The sequence below is a fragment of the Hypanus sabinus genome, chromosome 5 (genome assembly GCF_030144855.1).
Source record: "Hypanus sabinus isolate sHypSab1 chromosome 5, sHypSab1.hap1, whole genome shotgun sequence".
NCBI lineage: Eukaryota > Metazoa > Chordata > Chondrichthyes > Myliobatiformes > Dasyatidae > Hypanus > Hypanus sabinus.
In genome coordinates, this window is record NC_082710.1 from 149628907 (window position 1) to 149634906 (window position 6000).

Sequence of the window (6000 nt, forward strand, 5' to 3'; positions counted from 1 at the left end):
GGAATCCTACCCATGTAATCAGGCTTACGTTATTTAACTGCATCTTTAGCATGGAGACTGATTCCATGAGCTTCAGCTTGCAAGAAATCGTGGTGGCTGTAATAAGGTTGAGAAAGAATCAGCCATAACAATTCAACACATCCTTGATGAAATGTGTTCTGCCATGTTAGTTGGTGCTTGTGTATTAACAAAAATGTCCATTTTGCTCTGATTAGGGTAAAGGCCATGGGCATCCATCTGATGTTTGCTGGAAATAGCAAATATGTAGTGTAGACATGACTTCTCCAGGGTGGTCAGCAGATTCTTACTGAATACAGTGAAGCCTGCCCTTACAACATAATAATACACTGCAGTCATTTTGCAATGTTCTATATTTGTTTGTTAGAATTTGGTTTGAGTAGAATTAATTTCAGATTAGGATTGAATATATCATAGGACTGAAGAATTTTATGTGATGTAAGAGCATGAAAATGTCGCAGAGAAAAAATGTAATTTGTAATGAAGAATGTAATGCTAGAGAGATGAAGTTCCTGGGTTATTACTTGTTTTATTATTGTGTAAGGAAGGGATGAGGAAAAGGAAGAGATGGGTATGAAAACTGACAATATTTTCTCAAGTAATTAGAGCTCTGAGAGTTCACTCAACAGCAATACACCTGGCATATCTGAAAATTATAGAAGGATAATATATACGAGGGGGATGCAATTTAATTTGGACTATCATTTAAATATTTCTTTCATAACAGTTTGTATGAAAGGAAATGGCAGTATTACTAATGTCTGTATACTATTATAGATTCAAAGAGAGGTAAAGATCAGAAACAAGCCATTCAGCAAGTCCAAGGAGCTGGTTATTGACTTCAGGAGGAGGAATCCAGAGGTCCATGAAATAGTCTTCATCAGAGAATCAGAGGTGGAGCGGGTCAGCTACTTTAGATTCCTCAGTGTTAACATTTTGGAGGACCTGTCCTGGGCCGAGCACGGAAGGGCAATTACAAAGAAAGCACAGCAGCACCTCTACTTCCTTTGCGAAGGTTTGGCATGTATCCAAAAACACTGACAAACTTCTATATATTGTGTACTGGAGAATATATTGACTGGTGTGGTATGGAAACACCAATGCCCTTTAGTGGAAATCCTCCAAAAAGTAGTGGATACTGCCCATTCTATCACGGAAAAAAGCCCTCCCCACCACTGAGCACATGCACACAAAGTGATGTTGCAAGGAAGCAGCATGCACTATAAGGGACCCCACCACCAGGTCATGCTTTCTTCTTGCTGCTGCCATCGAGAAGAAGGTACAGGAACCTCAGGACTCACACCAGGTTCAAGAACAGTTATAACCTCTAAACAATTAAACACTTGAACCAAACGGGATAACTAAACTCAACTTTACTTACTCCATCATTGAAATGAACCCACCACCTACAGCATATATGTCAAACTCAAGGCCCGCAGGCCAAATCCGGCCCGCGGTAGAATTATCTTTGGCCCGCGAGATAATATCTAATTACTATTAAAGCTGGCCCCAGAAATCGAAGCGCCTATGGCGTATGATATGGCTAATGCTGAGTTTATTCAGGTACCAGGTTTTCAGGGTTTTTAGTGTTTAATCGGTTTCCCTGGTTTATTTCCTGAATATCATTAATGAATAATTTTTTTTTCTATTTGAGCTGGCCCGCCGGTATATTGCATGCACCACTAATACTACAAATCCCACAATGCACTGCCAGTGCATTGCTTGCGCTTGCCTTACTATCTCGTCAGCATCCTTATGGCGCTAGTCACGTGTGGTCAACTTTCAGCTATCCCTCACCCCAAAAATGGCTGAACGAAAGATGGACTTTGAAAACAGGGGTTTTCAAGGCAGGTGGGAGGCAGAGTATATGTTCGCAGATATAAAGGGCAAACCTGTTTGTCTTGTGTGCGGAGACGGTGTGGCTGTAATTAAAGAATATAACGTAAGACGACATTATGAAACGAAACACCACGACAAATACAAGCATCTGGACAAGAAACAGAAGCCTGCGATGTGCGGTCAAAAGAGTGGATTGGTGGGCAGGATCCGGGAGAAGATGCGGGAGGAAAACGGCGCAGGTGAGCTGACAGCTTATCACTGCATCATACACCAGGAATCGTTGTGTGGCAAAGCCTTGAAAACAGAACATATAATGAGCACCATAACACGAGCAGTTAACTTCATAAGAGCCCAGGGTTTAAATCTCCGCGAGTTCAAGTCATTTCTGGAGGAGTTGGGTTCAGAATATAATGATTTGCCCTATCACACAGAGGTGCGATGGTTAAGCCAAGGAAAAGTGCTGAAAAGATGTTTCGAGTTGTGTGAGGAGATCTGTCAGTTCATGGAAAGCAAAGGGAAAGACACAACAGAGCTCCGGGATAAAAAGTTGCTTTGTGAAATGGTGTTTCTGTGTGACATCACAAGCCATCTCAATGCGCTCAATCTGCAGCTTCAGGGGCGGGGTTGTGTGATCACAGACATGTACGCTGCAGTGAGGGCTTTTAAAACCAAGCTGCGCCCGTGGGAGACGCAGATGCAGCAAGAAAACTTGAGCCATTTTCCGTGTTGCCAAACTATGAAAGAGCAGGTTTCTACCGCAGTGTTCCCACGTGCAAAGTTTGCTGAAAAACTTAGCATACTTGGTGCCGACTTCACATGGCGATTTGCCGACTTTGAAGCCCAAAAAAGCAGATTTGAACTGCTCAGTAATCCATTTGCAGCTGACGTGGAAAGCGCACCAACCAACATACAAATGGAGCTGATTGAACTCCAATGTAGTGACACACTCAAGGCAAAGTATGACTCGGTGGGCGCTGCACAGTTTCTACGTTTCATTCCCGACACAATGCCCCAGCTGCGTACCCAAGCTGCTCAAATGCTCTCTATGTTTGGCAGCACATATCTGTGTGAACAACTGTTCTCTTTGATGAAGATAAACAAAACATCACACAGGAGTCATCTTTCTGATGAACACCTTCACTCAATTCTGAGGATTTCCTCAGCTCAGAGCCTGACTCCAAACATTGATGAACTTGCATCCAAGATGAAATGCCAAGTATCTGGCTTAGACTGGTGTGAATCACAGAGTGTTGGCCTGTGGAAAAATGTTTTCATTAGAAATTACTCCGGAAAAGCTGCAGATAAAGCCATAAGAAATAAATGCAACTGATTTTTTATTTATTTAATGTTCAATGTTGTTTTTGTAGGCAATAACCTAAGCTTTGTTAGTTCCAGGTTAATATGTGTAATAAATTCATTTCAATAAGTTTTGCAATAAATGCTGAACCAGTCCGGCCCTCGACTTGTACTGATTTTTAAATTTTGGCCCACTGTGTATTTGAGTATTAGGTCTACATTTGTGTTTGCTAATGCTTGATTTCAAACGGTTTATTAATGGAAAAGGTATGGCTCCCAAAACAATCTTAGCCGAAATAGCATTGTTTCTTTCTCGTTGCCTACTTTCTTGTAATCTACGTCTGTAAGTTAATACCAATCATAAAAGGAATACTTGCTAGGCAATCTGCTTCATAAAAAACGAAATTCGTAAAGTGAAACAATTTTAGATATAGCAGAGACTGAGACACATGAGAACAGGTTGAAAAAATGAAGGCAACGAAAGCTGTGGGAGCACGCGCGCGCACAACTGATCCGGCCCGCATGAAGTCGCATTTTTCTCAATCCGGCCCGTGACCTAAAATGAGTTTGACACCCCTGACCTACAGACTCACTTTCAAGGACTCTTCATCTCATGTTCTCGACGTTTATTACTTATTTTTATATTTGTGATGCACCATCAATAACTCTAGGAGACTGGAAGAGAATGATAGGCTTTTATTAACAGCGAAAGGGAGCACGACAACTCGGAGACTGAGGTAGGAGCAATGCCCCAATCGCCTTTATACTGGGGTCTGTGGGAGGAGCCACAGGAGCAATCAGCAGAGGGGCATGTCCAGACAGGTATACACAGTTTACCACATTCACCCCTCCTTTGTTTTAAAAGAGAGTTCCCACGGGGCGAAGTTTCTGACAAGTATATTTACAGATCAAGTCTATCAGGCAGTCGATTGCTGCGATCTACGTAGCACCGGTGGTGATTGCACAGGTGTCGGTGCTTGTGCTGGCTCCGGCCTGACTTGGGGTGCCAGTCCGTTAGGCGTCAGTAACCCCTCATATGCGTGCGTGGCACCAGGTATGGGAGTGTCGTGAGGAGTCTGTGTAGTGCTCGGCGTGTGCGGTGTCTCGTGGGTATGTACATCGTGGGTACGGGGTTCATAGTCACCGTGGAGTGTTCGGGGTAGTGGTCTGCTGCTCCTGTGAGCGCCAGGTCACGGATGGAGACCATCTCCTCCCACCCATCAAGTTAGACCACGTAGGCATACTGGGGGATTGCATGAAGTAGGTGAACCCTCTCGACCATCGGGGAGTATTTATTGCTCCTCGCATGTTTCCGGAGCAGCATTGGCCTTGGGGACGTCAGCCAAGCCAGTAGGGTGGTCCCAGTGGCAGACTTCCTGGGAAAAGAAAAGAGTTGCTCATGAGGGGTGGCATTGGTGGACGTACATAACAGAGAGCGGATGGAGTGGAGTGCCTCGGGGAGGACCTCCTGTCATTGAGAGAACAGCAATCCCTTTGACCTAAGGGCTAAGAGTGTGGCCTTCCACACTGTGGCATTCTCTCTCTCCACCTGTCCATTCCCCCGGGGATTATAGCTTGTGGTCCTACTAGTAGCAATACCCCTAGCCAGCAGGTATTGGCGCAGCTCGTCGCTCATAAATGAGGACCCTCTGTCACTGTGGACATAGCAAGGATATCTGAACAGCTGGTGCAGGGCTTTTATGACGGACATAGCAGTGGTATCGGGGCAGGGGATGGCAAAGGGGAACCACGAGTACTCATCGATTATGTTGAGAAAGTACACATTGCGGTCAGTGGAGGGAGGGGGGCCCTTAAAGTCGACATTCAGTCGCTCAAAGGGGCGGGTGGCCTTGATAAGTTTGTGCCTTTTCAGGACGGTAGAAGTGCGGTTTGCACTCAGCGCAGACTTGACAGTCCCTGGTCACGTCCTGATCTCCTCAAGGGAGTACGGCAGGTTCCGGGCCACACGAAATGGAAAAGCCAGGTGACCCCCAGGTGGCAAAGATCTGCATGGAGGGCGTATAGCCAGTCGAGCTGCGTGCTGGCACATGTTCCCCGGGATAGGGCATCAGGGGGCTCATTGAGCCTTCCAGGCCGGTACAGGATGTCATAGTTGTAGGTAGAGAGTTCTATTCTCCACCACAAAATTTTATCATTTTTGATTTTGCCCTGCTGTTGGTTGCTAGACATGAACGCAACTGAGCGTTGGTCGGTCAGCAAGGTGAACCTTTTGCCGGCGAGATAGTGCCTCCAGTGCCTAATAGCTTCCATTATGGCCTGGGCTTCTTTCTCCACCGCGGAGTGCCGTATTTCAGGGCCCTGAAGGGTACGGGAGAAGAATGCTACCGGCCTTCCTGCCTGATTGAGGGTAGCAGCCAGCGCCAAGTCAGAGGAGTCACTCTCTACTTGGAAGGGAATGGTCTCGTCCACCGCATGCATCGTTGCCTTGGCAATGTCCCCCTTAATGTGGCTGAAGGCTGCGTGGGCCTTGGCTGAGAGGGGAAATGCGGTGGACTTGACCAGGGGCGGGCCTTGTCTGCATAATGAGGGACCCATTGGGCGTAATAGGAAAAGAAGCCCAGGCACTGTTTGAGGGCTCTGACAGTGTTGGGAAGAGGGAGTTCCAACAGGGAGTGCATACGGTCAGGGTCAGGGCCAATGACTCCATTCTCCATGACATACCCAAGGATAGCAAGTCGGGTGGTTCCAAACACACACTTGTCCCTGATATAGGTAAGGTTCAGAGCTTTGGTCACTTGGAAAAACTGTTGGAGGTTGGTGTTGTGATCCTGCCAGTCATGACCGCAGATGGTGATGTTATCCAGACATGGGAACATGGCCTTCAGT